This window comes from Saimiri boliviensis, chromosome 9 (assembly GCF_048565385.1).
Source record: "Saimiri boliviensis isolate mSaiBol1 chromosome 9, mSaiBol1.pri, whole genome shotgun sequence".
NCBI lineage: Eukaryota > Metazoa > Chordata > Mammalia > Primates > Cebidae > Saimiri > Saimiri boliviensis.
In genome coordinates this window covers 47,489,450-47,509,042 of record NC_133457.1, presented here as the reverse complement: position 1 = coordinate 47,509,042, position 19,593 = coordinate 47,489,450, and the positions used below count along the sequence as shown (strand labels likewise).

General features: G+C 35.0%; 1 protein-coding gene across 5 annotated transcripts in view; it reads left to right on the top strand.

Moving 5' to 3' along the window:
- TRPC1 (transient receptor potential cation channel subfamily C member 1) overlaps positions 1–19,593 on the top strand; it is a 90,241-nt gene that overhangs the window by 31,093 nt on the left and 39,555 nt on the right. The gene's annotated exons all lie outside the window — the stretch shown is intronic.

Here is a 19,593-nt window from a genome sequence, read left to right as displayed (position 1 = left end):
TAGTATCTTTTTATTGTTGTTTCTCTGAAGAATGTCATTGGTGTTTTGATAAGGATTGCATTGAATCTCAAAATTACTTTGGGTAGTATTGTCATTTTAACAGCATTAATTCTTCCAGTACGTGAACTTGAAATACCTTTCCATTTTTTGGTGTCCTCTTCTATTTTTTTCATCAGAGTTTTATGGTCTTCCTTGCCTAGATATTTCACTTGTTTAGATTGATTCCTGGGATTTTTTTTTTTTAACCATTGTAAATGGGATTACTTTTTTGAATTATTTTTCAGATTATTCTTTGACCCTATATTATTCATTCTCATACAAAAATCACTCTTTTTGAGATTCATACTGTTCAGTTATGTTATACATAAATGTTATTGACATTTGTATGTTGATTTTTTATGCTGTAACTTTACTGATTTGCATGTTGATTTTTTTATCCTGCAACTTTGCTGAATTTATCATTTCTAATAGTTTTTTGGTGGAGAATTTAGGTTTTTTTTTTTTTTATGTAAGATCATGTCATCTGAGAACAAGGTTAATATGACTTTATTTTCCAATTTGGATACTCTTTATTTCTTTCTCTTGCTTAATTGCTCTGGCCAGGACTTCCAGGATTATGTTGAATAATGTTGGTAAAAGTGGGCATCATTGTCTTTTCCAGACTTTAGAGAAAAGGCCTTCAATTTTTCCCTGTTGAGTATGCTATATGGCTTTTTCTGTTTTGAAGTATGTTCCTTCTATACCTTTGATGAGGGTTGTTTTTTGTTGTTGTTGTTGTTGTTATAAAGGGATGTTGCATTTTATTGACTGCTTTTCTGGCATCCATGGAAATAATCATATGGTTTTTGTTCTTGAATCTGTTATTGTGATATATTATGTTTACGGACACACATAAGTTGAATCATCCTTGTTCCACTTGATCATGACAAATGATCTTTTAATGTGTTGTTGAATTCAGTTTGCTGGATTTTTGCCTCTGTGTTCATATTATATCAATATATCAAACTATATTGGCCTGTAATTTTCCATTTTTTGTTGGTTCCTTATATGATTTTGGTATCAGGGTAATGCTGGCCCCTTTGAATGAGTTTGGAGGTATTCCTTCCTTTTCAGTATTTTTGAAGCGTTTGAGTAGGATTGGTATTAGTTTTCTTTAAATGTTTGGTAGTCTACAACAGTGAATCCATCAGGTCTTGGGCACTTCTTTGATGGTAAACTTTTTATTATGGCTTTTATCTTGTTATTCATTATTCGTTTGTTGAGGTTTTCTGTTTCTTCATGTTTCAATCGTGGTAGGTTGTATGTGTCCAGGAATCTATCCAATTTTTCTAGGTTTTCAAATTTGTTTTGCATATAGTAGTTCATAATATTCTTTAATGATTCTTTGTGTTTCTGAGGTTTCAGTTGTTATATCTCCTTTTTAATTTTTGATTATTTTATTTGGAGCTCTCTTAGTCTAGCTAAAGGTTTGTTGCTTTTGTTTATTTTTTCAAAAAAACAGGTTTTCATTTTATTGACCTTCTGTGGTTTTTGTTTTTGGTTTTTAGAGACAGGGTCTCACTCTGTCATCCAGTCTGGAGTATAGTGGCATGATCACAGCTCATTGCAGGCTTGATTTCCTAGGCTTAAGCAATCCTCCCACCTCAGCCCTCCATGTAGCTGGGACTATAGGCACATGCCACCACACCTGGCTAATTATTGTATTTTTTGTAGAGTTCGGGTTTCACCATGTTACCCAGGCTGGTTTTGAACTCCTGGGCTCAAGTAATCTGCCTGCCTTGGCCTCCCAAAGTGCTAGGTTTTCAGATGTGAGCTACTATGCCTGGCCTCTTCCATATTTTTTAAAATTTTAATTTCATATATTTCTGCTTTGATCTTTATTTCTTTTTTTCTACTAATTTGCGATTTGGTTTATTATTTCTTTCTTTCTTTCTTTTTTGGAGATGGAGTTTCACCATATCACCCAAGCTAGAGTGCAATGGTGTGATCTTTGCTCACTGCAACCTCTGCCTCCTGGGTTAAAGCAATTCTCCCACTTCAACTCCCCAAGTAGTTGGGACTACAGGAGTGCACCATCATGCCTGGCTAATTTTTGTATTTTTGGTAGAGATGAGGTTTTACCATGTTGGCCAGACTGCTCTGAAACTACTGACTTCAAGTGATCCGCCCATCTCAGCCTCCCAAAGTGCTGGGATTATAGGTGTGATCCACCACGTCCGGCCTATTCTTGATTTTCTAGTTCTTCAAGGGGCATCATTAGATTTTTTTATTTGAACTCTTTCTACTTTTTTGATATAGGCATTTATTGCTGTAACCTTCCCTCTCAGTACTGCTTTTGCTCTATCTCATAGGTTTTGGTATATTGTATTCTCATGTTCATTTGTTTCAAGAAATTTTTAAATTTTCTTCTTAATTTCTTTACCCATTGGTCATTGAATAGCATGTTATTTAATTTCCATATGTTTGTGTATTTTCCAAATTCCTTTTATTATTAATTTCTAGTTTTATTCCATGTGGTCAGAAAAGATACTTGATGTGATTTGTATTTTTCTGAATTTGTTTAGACTTGTTTTGTAGCCTAAGATACAGTCTGTTCTGGAAAAATGTTTCATGTGCTGGTGAAAAGAGTATATTCTGTAGCAATAGGTTGAAATGTGTATATTCTGTAGCAGTAGGTTGAAATGTTCTAATAAATGTTGATTAGGTCTATTAGATCTAGTGCATAGTTTAATTTTGCTCTTGCTTTGTTGATTTTCTGTCTAGGTGATTTGTCTATTACAAGAGTGGCATATTAGAGTCTCCTAACTGTTACTATAACACAGTAAAAGTTAAAAGCAAGTGTTAACTTTATATACTTGGGGACTCTGGTGTTGGGTTCATAGGTATCTATAATTGTTATATCTTCTTGCTGAATTGCTACCTTTATCATTATATAGTGACCCTCTTTTTCTTTTTTTACAGTCTTTGATTTATAGTCTGTTTTATCTGATGTAAGTACAGCTACTCTTGATCTTTTTTAGTTTTCAGTTACAAGGAATATATTTAACTTTCAGCTTGAGTCTTTGTGTATATTTGTAAGTGAAATGGGTTCCCTGAAGGCAGCATATAGTTGGGTCTTACTTTTTTATCCATTAAGCCACTCTGTGCCTTATTTATTTATTTTTTATTTTATTTTTATTTTTGAGACAGAATCTTGCTCTGTCGCCAGGCTGGAGTGCAGTGGTGCAATCTCAAGCTCACTGCAGCCTCTGCCTCCAAGTTCAAGCAATTCTCCTGCCTCAGCCTCCCAAGTAGCTGGGACTACAGGTGCATGCCATCACACCCAGCTATTTTTTTTTTTTTTTTTTTGTATGTTTAGTAGAGACAGGGTTACACCTTGTTGGCCAGGATGGTCTTGATCTCTTGACCTCGTGATCCACCCACCTCAGCCTCCCAAAGTGCTGGAATATCAGGCATGAGCCACCATGCCCTGCCCACTGTGTGCATTTTGATTGGACAATTGAGGTCATTTACATTTAGCGTGATTATAAATAAGTATGGACTTACTGCTACCATTTTATCCCTTGTTTTCTTCTTGCTTTGAGACTTCTCTTTTCCTTTATTTCTAATTGTCTTCCTTTGTAGTTAAGTGATTATCTCTGGTAGTATATTTTACTTTATTGATATTTATTTTTAGTGAATATGTTATATGTTTTATACTATAATTACCATGATTCTTGCAAAAAATCTTATAGATATAACAAATTATTTTAAAGAGATGACAATTAGAGCATAGACAAAGAATGGAAACAAAAGCAAAACACACACACACACACACACACACACACACACACACACACACAAATTCTACACTTTAACTTAATCTCCCAACATTTTGACTTTTAGTTATCTTATTTGATATGTTTTTATATTGCTTATCTCTTAACAGGTTGCTGTAGCTGTTATTGCTTTTGATAAATTTGTCTTTGGAGCTTCATACTAGAGTTATGACTGGATAGTACACCATAAATACAGTAATAGATTATTCTGTGTTTGTCTGTGTACTTAATTTTACCAGTGGTTTTAATACCTTGAACATTTTTTCTTTTGCACACTAGTATTTTGTATTTTCCTCCAGATGGAAGAACTCCCTTTAGTGTTTTTTTGCAAGGTGGGTCTGGTGGGGTGAATTTTCTGTTTTCATTTGTCTGGGAAAGACTTTACTTCATATTTAAATAACAATTTTTTTTCTGGATACAAAATATTTGGTTGGCAGAGCTTTTTTCCCCCCATTGGGCACTTTGAAAATGCCATTCCACTCCCTCCTGCCTGCATGGTTTCCATTGAGAAGTCTGTTTCCAGATGAATTGGAGCTTTTTTATACATTATTTGCTTCTTTTCTGTAGCTAATTTTAGGGTATTCTCTTTGTCATTGACCTTTTTGAGTTTTATTCTATGTGATATATGAGTTAAATCTGTTTGGTGTTCTAAGACCTTTTTGTACATGGATATTTATATGTTTCTCAAGTTTTGGAAAGTTTTCTGTTGTTTCTTTGAATAAGCTTTTTATCCCGTGTTCTTGATCTGCTCCCTCATAAACACAGGAATTCTTACATTTGGTTTTTTGAGGTACTCTTCTATATCTTATAGGCAGTCTTTGCTCCTTTTTGCTCTTTTGTCTTTTTTATCTGCTGAATGTGTATTTTCAAACAGCTGATCTTCAAGCAGCATTTCTGTACATCAACAATGTTCAAGCTGAGGGCCAAATCGAGAATGTAGCTCCATTTACAATAGCTGCCAAAATAATAATATACAGCTAATTCAGGAGGTAAAAATATCTCTACGATGAGAACTACAAAACATTACTGAAAAAAATCAGAGACAACACAAATGGAAAAACATTCCATACTCATGGATAGGAAGAATTAACATTGTTAAAATGGCCATACTAGCCAAAACAATTTACAGATTCGGTGTTATTCTTGTCAAACTACCAACATCATTTTTCACAGATTTAGAACAAAACTATTTTAAGATTCATATGGAACCAAAAGAGAACTGAAAAGTTAAAACAATCTTAAGCAAAAAGAACAAAGTTGGAGTTATATTACCTGACTTCAAACTATACCACAAGGCTACTGTAACCAAAACAGCATGATACAGTACAAAAGCAGACACATAAACCAATGGAACAGAATAGAGAATCCAGAAATAAAGCTGCACCCCTGCCATGTGATCTTTGACAAGGTAAACAAAAATAAGCAATGAGGAAAAAGACTTCCTATTCAATAACTGGCTATCCATACCATACGCAGAATGAAACTGGATCCCTATCTATCACCATATACAAAAATTAACTCAAGATGGATTAAAAACTTACACATTAGACCTCAATCTATAAAAATCCTAGAAGAAAACCTAGGAAATACTCTTCTTGATAGGGCCTTTGCAGAGGATTTATGGCTAAGTCCTTAAAAGTAATTGCAACAGAAACAAAAATTGACAAGTGGGACCTAACTAAACTGAAGAGCTTCTGCACAACGAAAGAAACTATGAAGGGAATAAACAGATGATCTACAGAATGAGAGAAAATATTTGCAAGTTATGCATCTGACAAAGACCTAATATCCACAACCTATAAGGAACTTAAATAACCCCATTAAAAAGTGGGCAAAGGACATGAACAGACACTTTTCAAAAGAAGACATGCATGTGGCCAACAGGCATATAAAAAAATACTCAATATCACCAATCATTAGGGAAATGCAAATCAAAAGTACAATGAGATACCATTCATACCAGTCAGAATGTCTATTAAAAAGTATAAAAATTACAGAGTTGCTGGCAAAGTTATGGAGAAAAAGGAATGCTTATATGTCTATATACCAATATAACTCTGTACTGATTACTATAACTTTATAGTAAGTTTTAAAATCATGTACTGTGTGATTGTTAATACTGAGTGTCAACTTGATTGAATTGAAGGATACAAAGTATGTCTGTGAGAGTACTGCCAAAGGAGATTAACATTTGAGTCAGTGGTTTGGGAAAGGCAGACCTATCCTTAATCTGGGTAGGCACAATCTAATCAGCTGCCAGCATTGCTAGAATATAAACAGGCAGAAAAATGTGAAAAGAGTGACCGGCCTAGTCTCCCAACCTACATCTTTTTTTTTTTTTTTTTTTTTTTTTCTGACATGGAGTCTCACTCTATCAGCCAGGCTGGAGTACAGTGCTGCAATTTCAGTTCACTGCAACCTCCACATCCTGGGTACAAGCCATCCTCCTTCCTCAGCCTCCTGAGTAGATGGGACTCCAGGCATGCACCACCACCCCTGGCTAATTTTTGTATTTTTAGTAGAGATGGAGTTTTGCAATGATGGCCAGGCTGGTCTCAAACTCCTGACCTCAGGTGATTGACCCACCTTGGCCTCCCAAAGTGCTGGGATTACAGGTGTGAGCCACTGCTCCTGGCCCCAGTCTACATCTTTTTCCCATGCTGGATGCCCTTGAACATTGGACTCCAAGTTCTTCAGTTTTGGAACTCAGACTGGCTCTCCTTGCTCTTCAGCCTGCAGATGGCCTATTGTGGGACCTTGTGCTCATGTGAGTTAATAGTTAATAAATTCCCCTTTATATATTATTTGAGAGTGTGTCTGTATCTATTCCATTAGTTCTGTCCTTCTAGAGAACCCTAATACATGCTGTAAGTCCTCCATTTTAAAATCTTTTTCTTGAAAATTTTATATATTCTGTGTCCTTTAAATTTCCAAATAAAGTTGGAAGTCATTTGTCAATTTTTACAAAAACATCTGCTTAGATTTTGAGAGAGATTGTGTTGAATCTTTTAGGGAGAAATGCCATCTTAAAAATATTGAATTATCCAGGTATTGAACATGGTATATCTCTCCATTTTATAGGTTTTACTTAATTTCTCTCAGCAATATTTTGTAGTCTCCAGTGCACAGGTCTTGTCCTTCTTTATTTTTACAACTTGTTCCTAAGTATTTTATACTTTTTGATACTATTGTACATGAATTATTGTCTTAATTTTCTTTTTACTGTTCATGGCTAACTTAAAAAGATCTATTTAGATCTTTCCCATTTTTAAATTGGCTTGCTTTCTTATGGTTGAGTCTTAAAAATATTTAAACAGTCCTTTGTCCAGTATGTCTTTTGAAATATTTTCTCCCAGTCTGTGAGTTGTCTTCTCATTCTCATGACCCATGGAGTATTTTAAAATGTGCTGTTTTACTTTCACAAATTAGGGAGTTTCCTAGATTTCTTCTTCTGGTGATTTTTACTTTAATTCTGTTGTGGTTAGAGATTATACTTATTTTTAATGATAGCTTTTTTGAGATATCATTTATGTATCATTAGTGTCCATTTCAGCTGTTAGAATATTCACAAAGTTGTGCATCACTTTAAAAAGAAACCCGATGTTCATTAGCAATCACTCTCCCAGACAGTGGCAACCACTAAATTTACTTGCTGTCCCTAGCAATATACCTGTTCTGGATGCTTCATATAAATGACATCTTTTGGTTTCTTATCTTTATTAGATATATGTCTGTTCAAATTGCTTTCCCAGTTTTTAATTGGTTATCTGATTTTTTTATTGATGAATTGTCTTTTTTTTTTTCCCCCCTTTTCTGATGGTATCCTTTGAGAATAAAAGTTCTAAATTTTGATGGAGTCCAACTGATCTTTTTTCTTCTTTTGGTCATTTGCACTTTTGATGTCATAGCCAAGAAGCTATTGCTTAATTTGGAGAAGGTACTTTGTATGATTTTATGGCTTTTTAATGTATTAAAGATAGGTCCATGGCTCAGCATGTGATCTAACATGGAAATGTTCTATATACTCTTAAAATAATGTGCATTCTGCTGTTTAGGGAAATGTTCTATAAATTCAGTTTGGTCATATTGTTTCATAATGTTTAAATATTATGTATCCCTCCTGGTTTTCTATCTAGTTTTCTATCAGTTTCTTGGAAAAGAGTATTAAAATTTCTAACTACATTTGCTCTGCTATCTCTTTCTTTGTCCGTTTTTGCTTTGTATATTTTCAGGCTCTGTTGCTAGGTGATATTCATTTATAATTGCTATATATTCCTTCTACTATTAATTTATCCGTTCTTCCTCTTCCATGATTACTGATTACATGGCACTTTTCCCAACCCTTTATTTTCAGTATGTTTGTTTTTCTTAAATAGTCTTTTTTGGACAGTGTACTATTATATCTTGCTTTTTATCTACTTTAACATCTTTTGCCTTTTGATTGAAATGTTTAGTTCACTCACATGTAATGTAATTTTTGGTATGACAGATTTATGTTTTTTATTTTGCCATTTGCTTTCTATATTTCTCATGTCTTTTTGTTGTTGCTCCTCTGTTCCTCCTTTGCTATTTTGTGTTTTAAAAGTATACTTTTTATTTCCTCTGTGTGTTTTTTTAGATATTTGAGAATTTTTTCTTTTAGAGATCACAGTATATCTATTTAGTGTATTGCAATCTATTTCAAGTCAATATCGATTTAAAATATATAACAACTTTGCTGCCCATCTTTTTTGTGCTATGATTTTCACATATATTACATCTAAATATGTTATAAACACAGTAATTCCATGTTATAATTATTCCTTTAAACAATCTTACGTTCTTAGAAATGCAAGGAAAGAAAAAATATTCACATATATAGTCTTTTGTGTTTATCCACATGATTACTATTTCTGCTCCTCTTCATTTTTTCTTGTGGATTCCAGTTACCCTTTCCTTTCAGCTTTAGCATTCTCAGTATGGCAAGCCTACTACCTGAAAATTATATCTGGAAAAATTTTTACTTCGTCTTTACTTGTTGAGCATTATTGAGATAGAATTCACATACCATACCATTCACGCATTTAAAATATAAAATTTAGTGGTTTTTCATTTGTCTATAGGTATGTGAAATTATCACCACAGTCAATTTTAGAACATTTTAATCACCTTATAAAGAACCCTCATACCTTTTACTCTTTCTGCCACTGTTTTAAAGTAGGTTGTGTGACTGATTTGAGATCTTTCTTCTTTCTATTTTTAAAACATTTTATTTTTGAGATGGGAGTCTTCTAATGTTGTGCAGGCTGGTCTTGAACTACTGGCCTCAAGCAGTCATCCCACTTTAGCCTCTGAAAGCATTGGGATTACAGGCATGAGCCACTGTGCCTGGCCTTGTCTTTCTTAATATAGGTATTTATATCCATAAATTTCCCTCTAAGCACTGCTTTAGCTGAATCTTATAACTTGTTATATGTGTGTCTTCATTTTCGTTCGTCTCAGTTTTTTATTTTCTTTCTGATTTATAAAATCATTGATTATTTAAGAGTGTGTTGTTAATTTTCACATATTTGTGGGTTTTTTACATAACTTTCTTGTTAATGATTTCTTTTTTTTTTTTTTTCTTTTGACTAAAGTTCTTTTGTTTGTTTCAAATTTTCATTAATGTATATAGTGCAAAATGCCATATTAAAGAGGGGAATGTGGAGGACTGAAAGCTGACAGTTTGGACTTTTCTTTTTGTACTGAAGTCATGTCTTCAGTAATGAAAATTGCTGTTAAAAGGATGTGTAGGATTTAGATACTTTTGCAAAGCTATAGAAAATCCTCTTTGTAATCCATTATAATGTCCTTTAGTTCTGTTCTGTGTTCATTCTGAACAGCTTTAATGCCATTGCTGTTTTAGTGTTTGTTTCTTTTTTCTTTTTCTTTTTTTTTTTTTTTTTGTATTAAATTGATTGATTTGCATGTCGAACCATCCTTGTATCACTAGGATAAATCCCACTTGGTCATGATGAAAAAAATCTTTTTTTTTTTTTAGAAAGAGAAAAAGAATAATAAGAAAAAGAATAAAGAAGAGGAAGAAAGAGAAAGAGGAAGAGGGAGAGAGAATAGGGGTATTGCTTTGTTGCCCGGGCTAGAATGCAGTCTAAATATGGGTATGCCTATAATTATCCTTAATAATGGAGACATGAAAGAAAATGAGGGAAGAGAGTAACAAACAAGGAGCCAACCAACATTTCGTTTAAACTTCTAAGTCAATATGATGTGGTACTGATAAGAGTGTATATTTTGTGTAAAGTGGAGAGTTCTATAAATGTTAATTATGTTTACTTGTTCCAGATCTGAGTTCAAGTCTTGGATATCGTTGTTAATTTTCTGTCTCATTGATCTGACTAATATTAATGTTGAAGTCTCCCACTATTATTGTGTGGGAGTCTAAGTCTCTTTATAAGTCTTGTATGTCTGGGTATTCCTGTATTGGGTGCGTATATATTTAGGACCTTTAACTCTTCTTGTTGTTGCATTGATTCTTTTATCATTATATAATGTCCTTCTTTGCTTCTTTTGATCTTTGTTGCTTTAAATACTATTTTATCAGAGGCAAAAATTGTAACTTCTGCTTTTTATTTATTTATATTTGCTCTCTGGTTAGTTGGTAAGTCTCTCTCCATCCTTTGTTTTGAGTCTTTGTGTATCCTTGAATGTGAGATGGGTCTGGATGCAGCATACAGTTGTAGTTTTTTGTCCAAATTGGCTGTCTGTCTTTGAATTGGGGAATTTAGTCAATTTAAATTTAGAATTAATAATAATATATGTGAGTTTAATATTGCCATTTGCCAATTCGTTGATATAAATTCTTCATTATATTAATGTTCTTTACTTTTTGGTATTTTTTAGAAAGGCTGATACTGTTTGTTCCTTTCTATGTGTAGTGGTTCTTTCAGAAGCTCTTGTAAAGCAGGCCTGGTGGTGATGAATTCTCTGAGTGCTTGCTTGTTCACAAAAAACTTTATTTTTCCTTCACTTATGAAGCTTAGTTTGGCTGGATGTGAAATTCTTGGTTGAAAGTTCTTTTCTTTAAGGATGTTGAATATTGGTCCCCACTCTCTTCTGGCTTGTAGGGTTTCTGCTGATAGATCTGCTGTAAGTCTGATAGGCTTCCCTTTGTGGGTAACCTGACCTTTCTCTCTGGCTGCCTTAGTATTTTCTCCTTCATTTCAACCCTGGTGAATCTGACGATTATGTGCCTTGGAGTTGCTCTTCTTGAGGAATATCTTTGTGGTGTTCTCTGTATTACCTGGAGTTGAATATTATCCTGCCTTACTAAGTTGGGAAAATTTTCCTGAATAATATCCTGAAGCATATTTTCCAGCTTGGATTCATTCTCTTCGTCACATTGAGGTTCACCTATCAAGCGTAGATTAGGTCTTTTCACATAGTCCCATATTTCTTGGAGACTTTGCTCATTCCTTTTTATCCTATTTTCTCTAATCTAGTCTTCTAGTTTTATTTCATTAAGTTGGTCTTCGACCTCTGATATCCTTTCTTCTGCTTGATCAATTCGGCTGTTAAAACTTGTGCATACTTCATGTAGTTCTTGTATTGTGTTTTTCAGCTCCATCAATTCACTTATTTTCCTCTCTAAATTTTGTATTCTTTTTGACATTTCGTCAAACCTTTTTTCCAAGTTCTTAGTTTCTTTAGATTGTGTTAGAACAAGTTCTTTTAATTCACAGAAGTTTCTTATTATCCACGTTTTGAAACCTGCTTCTGTAATTGGAACACACTCGTTCTCCATCAAGCCTTGTTTCGTTGCTGATGAGGAACTGGGATCCCCTGCTGAGGAAGAGGCGTTCTGATCTTGGGTATTCTCAGGCTTTTTTGACTGTTTTCTTCCCTTCGTTGTAGATTTATCCATCTGTGGTCTTTATAATTACCGTCTTTGTAATTGGGTTTCTGAGTGGACGTCCAACTTATTGATTCTCAGCGCTGAAATATGAGCAACCCACTGCACCGACTAAATCAGCGGCGTTAAGATTGATGGTGCTTTTCTGACTCTGCACCAAGAACCAACGCTCTGAGGCGCCGGCAAAACCGCCTCGCCGGTCACAAGAGTCGTGCTGGCGACCCGTGGGGCTCCTCCGCTGGGAATCTCCTGGTGCGTGAGCAACAAGAATTCACGTGAAGGTGTGGCGTCCTCTCATTCTTTGCGTTTTCACTGGGAGCTACATTCCCGAGCTGCTAGTGATCAGCCATCTTGGATCTCTCTCCCAATGATTTCTAATTTATTCCATTGTAGTTGGAAAACATACTTTGTGTTATTTCTGTCCTTTTGAATTTATTGAAGTTTTTTTCCCCTTATGGTGTAGCATCTGGCCTAATCTGGAGAATGTTTTATGCATACTTGAGAAGAGTATGTAATCTGCCCTTGTTTGATAGAGTGTTTTGTAGATGTCTGTTACATCTAGTTCATTTATAATATTGTTTAAGCCTTCCATTTCCTTGTTGATCTTTTGCTTCATTGTTCTCTCTGTTACTGAAGATGGGATTTTAAAGTCTCCAACTGTTATTGTTCACGTTCTTTCTCCATTTCTGTCTGTTTTTGCTTCATGTATTTTGGTGCTATAGTTAGTTGTATGTATGTTTATAGATGTTGTATGTTCCCTTTTTTTTTTTTTTTTTTCTTTTTTAAGACAGAGTCTCACTCTGTCACCAAGGCTGGAGTGCAGCAGTGCAATCTCAGCTCACTGTAACCCCTGACTCCTGAGTTCAAGTGATTCTTTTGCCTGAGCCTCCCAAGTTACTGGTACTACAGGCATGCACCACCACACCTGGCTAATTTTTGTATTTTTAATAGAGATGGGTTTCACTGCGTTGGCTAGGTTGGTCTTGAACTCCTGACCTCAAGTGATCTGCCTGCCTCAGCCTCCCAAATTGCTGGATTACAGGCGTGAGCCACTACACCCAGCCATATACATGCTATATCTTCCTGATGGATTAACTCTATTATCCTTATAAAGTAATCCCTCTTTATCTCTAGTAACTTTTTTTGTTTAAAGTCTGATATTACCATAGCCACTAAAATTTTTCTGTTGTTGCTGTTCGCGTTATACACCTTTTTCTAGCTCTTAATTTTAATCTATTTGTGTCCTTGAATCTAAAGTCTGTCTTCTATAAACAACATATACTTGGATTTTTAAAAAATATATTTTAACAGCCTCTGCCTTTTGATTGGATTGTTTAAGCTGTTCATATTTAATGTTACTGATAGTTAGATTTATGCTTTCCATTTTACTTCTTGTTTTCTGTGTCTGCTTTTTGTTTGTTAAGTGTTTCATGTCTTTTTTTGTTCATCTGTTTCTTCATTAGTGCTTTCTTTTGCATTGAGTACATTTTCTAATGTGATTTATTAGACTATTTGCATTGTTATAAAGGAATACCTGAGGTTAGATAGTTTACAAAGAAAAGAGGTTTATTTGGCTCATTGTTCTACAGGTTGTACAAGAAGCATAGTGCCAGCATCTACTTCTGTTGAGGACCTTAGGAAGCCTTCAAACATAGCAGAAGGCTAAGGGAGAACAAGCATGTCACATAGCAAGAGAAAAGGAGCAAGAGAGAGAGAAGGAGGTGCCAGGCTCTTTTTAAAAAGCAGATCTTGTGAGAATGAATACAGCAAGTACTCACTTATTACTACAAGGATGGCACCAAGCTGATCATGAGGGATCCACCTCCATGACCCAAACATCTCCAACAAGGCCCCACCTCCAACATTGAGGATCAAATTTCAACATGAGGTTTGGAGAGAACAAATATCCAAACTATGTCATGTAGCATTTTTATTAACACTGTGTTTGATTTTTTTTTTAACTGGTTTCTCTAGGGCTTACCATATACATCATAACTTGTCAAAGTCAGTGTCAGATTTTTTTTTTTTTTTTTTTTCGTATAGATGGGGTTTTGCCATGTTGCCCAGGCTGGTCTTGAACTCCTGGACTTGAGCAGTCTACCTGCTGGCCTCCCAAAATTCTAGGATTATAGGCATAAGCCACTGTGTCCAGCAGCTTCAGATTTATACTAGCTTAATACCAATAACATATAAAAATGTTACTCCAATACATTTGTATTTTCTTTCCTTTCTCGTAATGATATTTTTGTTATACATATTATATCTATTAATACTACTAACCCAATAAAACATTGTTATAATTATTACTTTACCATCTCTAGTCATTTCCTTAGCTCATTACAACTTTGGCTGCACCTACCTACTATATGCTGTTATTGGAAAATATTTACACCAAATGTAAATAGAAATATGTTACATTTCTATATGTTATAGGCCAAACATTACTTTCTAGTCTATAAATATTCTATATAATTGCTTTTTAAATCAGTTAATATACAAAAGAAAAAAATATTTATAATTCCTTTTGTATTAATGCAGTATATGGAAATTTGAAAAAAAAAAAACAAGAGTTTAAAGGTAAAAAACATATGATTTATCTTATAGTTACATAATTACATTTGCTGTGTTCCTTGTTTGTGTGCATTAGAATTTCTATCTGGAATCACTTGCTTTCAGCCTGACGAACGTGCTTTTATATTTATTGTAAGGCAGTTTTCGTAGCAATGTATTTTGTCAGTTTTTGTTTATCTAGTAAAGTTTTTATTATTCCTTTATTTTTGAACATTCATTTTGTGGGTTTAGGATTTATCATTAACAATTTTTAAATTTTTTTGAGTACTTTGAATATGTTATCTCACTGCTTTCTGGCATCCGTTTCTACTGAGAAGTTAGCTGTTAATATTCAGGTTCCCCTGTATGTGACCTGTCATTTTTCTCTTGTTGCGTCCAAGAATTTGTCTTTGACTTTCAGCACTTTTATTATGATGTTTATGTTTGTGGTTTCTGTTTGTGGTTCTCTTTGCATTTATCCTACTTGGAGTTTTTTGAGCTTCCTGGATGTGTTGGTTGTTTTTCACGAAATTTGGGAAGTTGTTAGCTATTATTTTTTTGAATATTTTTCTTCTTCTTTTTCTTTTCTTCTTATGGTACTTCCATTATGAGTATGTTGTATGCTTAATGGTGTTCTGCATCTCTCTTAGGCTCTGTTCATTTTTCTTCATTATTTCTTCTCTTTGTTCTTCAGCTTTCATAATCTGTATCAATTTATCTTCAATTTTGCTAATTCTTTCTTCGCCAGTTCACAGCTACTGTTGAGCCCTGGGTTAGTTTTCTAGGGCTGCCATAATGAGATACTCTAAAGTAGCTTAACAAACAAATTTTGTGGCTGGGTGCAGCGGCTGGCACTTGTAATCCCAGCACCTCGGGAGTCCAAGGTGGGAGGATCACCTGAGCTCAGGAGTTTGAGACCAGCCTGGCCAACATGGTGAAACTAAAAATACAGAAAGATTAGCTGGGCAGGGTGGCACACACCTGTAGTCCCAGATACTCAGGAAGCTGAGGCAGGAGAATCGCTTGAACCCTGCAGGCAGAGACTCAGCAAGCTGAGATCGTGCCACTTTACTCCAGCCAGGGCAGCAGAGTGTGATTCGATCTCAATAAAAAACAAACAAATTTTGTTTTGTTTTACAGTTTTGGAACCTAGAAGTCAGAAATGAAGATATTGGCAAGGTTGATTTCTTATGAGGGTTGTGAAGAAAGGAGCTGTTCTAGGCCTCTCTCCTTTGCTTGTAGATAGCTTCTTCATTTTCACATGGCACTTTCCCCATTTGCATGCCTGTCTCCAAATTTCCCTCTTTTGTAAAGACACTAGTCATGTTGGATTTAGACCCACCTTGATGTTCTCATTGTGTTTTAATTTCCTTTTTAAAGACTCCATCTCCAAATAGTTATATTTTGATGTAATAGTGGACAGAACTTCAGCATATGAAATTTGGAGGGATACAGTTCAACCCATAGCAAGCCTCTCTAGTGAATTTCTAATTTTAATCATTGTATTTTTTAATTCCATAATTTTCATTGTATTCTTTTTCATTATTTCTCCATTTATGGACATTCTCCATTTGATGTGGCATTGTCCTCTTAACCTGCTTACTTCCACAATCATGCTGTCCTTTTAGTACTGAGAGCATATTTATAATGGCTAGTTTGAAATCTTTTTCTTTTAAATCTGACATCTGGTTACTCTGCAGGCAGATTTTTTTTTCCTGGGGCATGGGTCATGGATTTCCATCTGACATCTGGTCACTCTACAGGCATTTTTGTTGTTGTTTTCTGGGAGTATGGATCATACTTTTCCATTTCTTTGCATGTCCCTTAATTTTTTTGTTGGAAACTGGGCATTCTAGATAATATGGTAGCAACTCTGTGTGCTATTCCCCACCCACCCCCCTTTCCTGGGGCTTGTTATTGTTACTCATTTTTTTAGTTATGGATTGGATTATTTAGTCTATCCCCCCTCCCCATAGTGGTAAACCTCTAATGTTGCTCCTCAGGGAGGCAGATTTCCTTAAATATCTAGTATTTTTGTGTTTGAAAACAATTTCGTATGTATTGTAGCAACTCTGCGTACTTTTTCCCCAAGTTTTGTTGTTTTTTACATTACGTACCTAGCCTACAGAATTTGTCTCCTTGTAGTGTACATTTATTGATGTCTGTGCTTTGTGTTTTAGTCTCATTTTTATTGTTTAGCTTTGATTCCTAAGTACTCTTTCAGTGTCTACATACCTTGGCCAAAGACTTGGGCTAAGGTTGTCCTAATGCACCTTGAGCCCATAAAGTTTCTACTGTTTGCTGATCAATCTGTGGGTTAGTTGGGGAATGCATTTGAAGTTGGGGGCATTTATTAATTTTTTTTTTTTTTTTGTCTTTTCACTTTGCCAACTCTCTGATGTTCCCCACACATAACTAATTTTCTAGTCAAGAAAGGAATTTGTGGCAACCTTATGTGAATCCATTTATGTCTTTCTCATTTCTAAGTTCTCCCTGTTAAGTTTCTGGTTGATCCACTGCTTGCTTCAACTTGGTTTGCAACCTCAGTCTTGCAAAACCGCAGGTTTTCTCTGTCCATTTCCACCAAGTCCATCACTTTCAGCCAGTGGAGCTATAGGCTTTTGCCTCCCATTGAATTGATTTTGGTACCCTGGCATAAAACTACAAGTACACCAGTTACAAACTGACAAAGCTAGAAACCTCATTGACTGAACGGGGGCAGAGGTGATGGAGGCAGTTAGGCAAGGCCATTCTTGCCTGAAGTACTGGCAGGCTTTTGTCTGTTTGTTTGTTTTTGAGACAGTCTCACTGTGACACTAGGCTGGAGTGCAGTGGTGCAATCTTGGCTCACTGCAACCTCCGGCTTGCTGCAACCTCTGGCTCACTGCAACCTCTGCCTCACAGTTCAAGTAATTCTTCGGCCTCAGCCTCCTGAGTAGCTGGGACTACAAGCGCGCACCACCACTATCAGCTAATTTTTGTATTTTTTAGTAGAGACGGAGTTTCACCATGTTGGTTAGAATGGTCTCGATCTCTTGACCTCATGATCCGCCTGTCTCAGTATCCCAAAGTGCTAGATTACAGGCGTGAACCACCGTGCCCGTCCAGCACTCGCAATTTTTTAACAATCAACAATTCTCAATAAACAGTTTCCAGTGGGCTGAAATGGTTAGTCTTTTTGGATAATTTTGTTTAGTTTTATGTATTTTTTTGTGGAGGGGAATTATTGACCTTTTCATACTGTTATTTTAATGGTGTTTTGAGTACCAAAAATGATAGATCTTATGAAGGAAGTGGTTTCATTATTTGTCAGAAATGTTTTCCACATAATGGTGTTTCATTATAAGTCTGATACAAATAGTTACCAACCTCTTCTTTTCACTATTAATGAAAGTTACTCTTCCTGTGCATTTTGTAATTAATCCTTACTGTATCTTGAGACACGATAAAGTAGGATAGTACAAAAGTCTGTTTTTGAAACTGTGTGATAAAATTGATGTAGATGTATTGTTGGAAGCAGAAGGATAAGTTGCATAGTTACATATTTTTGTCTCCGTTTTTGATATTATAATGTAGGCAAATATCTCTTCAGAAATTCTTAATATACTTATTAATTGAATAACTAGATCATAACAATTTCATGAATATGGCTTTCTTAAAAATGCATTATACGGGATGAATTTTGTATCTAAGTAAGACATTAAATGTATAAACTAAATAAGGAATATATCAATAAATTTGTTTAAATGAAGATTTTGCAATGTCCACATAGAAAAGTTTATTACAAACAAAGTAGAAAGATGAACAACAAACTAGATGAAAAGTATTTAAATCCCCTGTAATCCCGCCACTTTGGGAGGCCAGTGTGGGTGGATCACTTGAGCCCAGGAGTTTAAGACCAGCTTGGGCAACATGGTGAAACCCAGTCTCTACTAAAAATACAAAAATTAGCTGGGTGTGGTGGCATGCACCCAATATCCCAGCTACTGGAGGTTGCAGTGAGCAGAGATTGTGCCACTGCGTTCCAGCCTGGGTAACTGAGTGATAGTCTGACTTAAAAAAAAAAAAAGTATTTGAATCACTTTTGATTTGACAATGGGCTAATTTTTTTTATATATAGAGATCTTATAAATTCACTAAAAGAAAGATAATCATTAGAAAAATGGGCCAAAGAATATGAACAGGCAGTATAAATGAATATTAAAGATGAAAAGATGCTCAGTCATCTAAAGAAATTTATTTTAAACCACTTACAAAATTCTGTTTTCTATTAGATTGAAATAGTTGGTAATACCCAGTATTAATTAAGCTGTTGGAGAAAATGAGCTCTGCTTGTTTTTATTGCTTTGGAAACGTCTATCAGAATTTAAAATACAGCTGCCCTATTCCCCAGGAATTCAAAGTGCATAAAAGATATGCAAACTAAAGAATATCCATTGCTGCATTTTTTTATAGCAGAAAAAATTTAGAAGCAACCCAATTGTTTATTGACGGAGAGCTTATAGACCTCCATCCAGTCGTATGAGATGGATCTGTATGTGGTGACATAGGAAGAGGTTCATGAAATGTTACATTTTTTTTTTAAAAGCAAGCTGTTCCTTTATATATATTATGTCTGATTATGTTCTCATGTGAATAGAAAATATCAGGAAGGATATGCACAATTCTCTGTAAAATGACTAGTTTTGAGGATTGCAGTTGGGAAGTGATGGGAGGATGAGGATTCTGGAGTATCATTTTCCAAACTGCTTACTTTATGTTTTATAATAAGCATGTATTTATAGTAAAAGAAAATATGCATTATATATTATCTACTAAATGTGAAAATTAAGAATTATATATTTATAAATGAAGAACTGTAGTAAAATTTTTCTGGTTTGTTTTCTCTTTAGGTATGGAAATATGAATATTAATTTATAGATGGCAAATGGAGTGTTTTCCCATTAGCTAGGGATTGTGCATAAGTAAATGATTTCACTCTTAAGATTTGAAACATCTTTGAAACTCATAACCTGGATGAATGAACAATGTATTATATATTTTGAGCATATTAAAGTATTTTTACGGGCAGGGCGTGGTGGCTCACACCTGTAATTCCAGCACTTTGGGAAGCTGAGGTGAGCGGATCATGAGGTCAGGAGATTGAGACCATCCTGGCCAACATTGTGAAACCTCATCTCTTCTAAAAATACAAAAATTAGCTGGGCATGGTGGTGCGTGCCTATAATCCCAGCTACTCTGGAGGCTGAGGCAGGAAAATCGCTTGAACCAGGGAGTTGGAGGTTGCAGTGAGCCAAGATTGCACCATTGCACTCCAGCCTGGCGACAGAGCAAGAC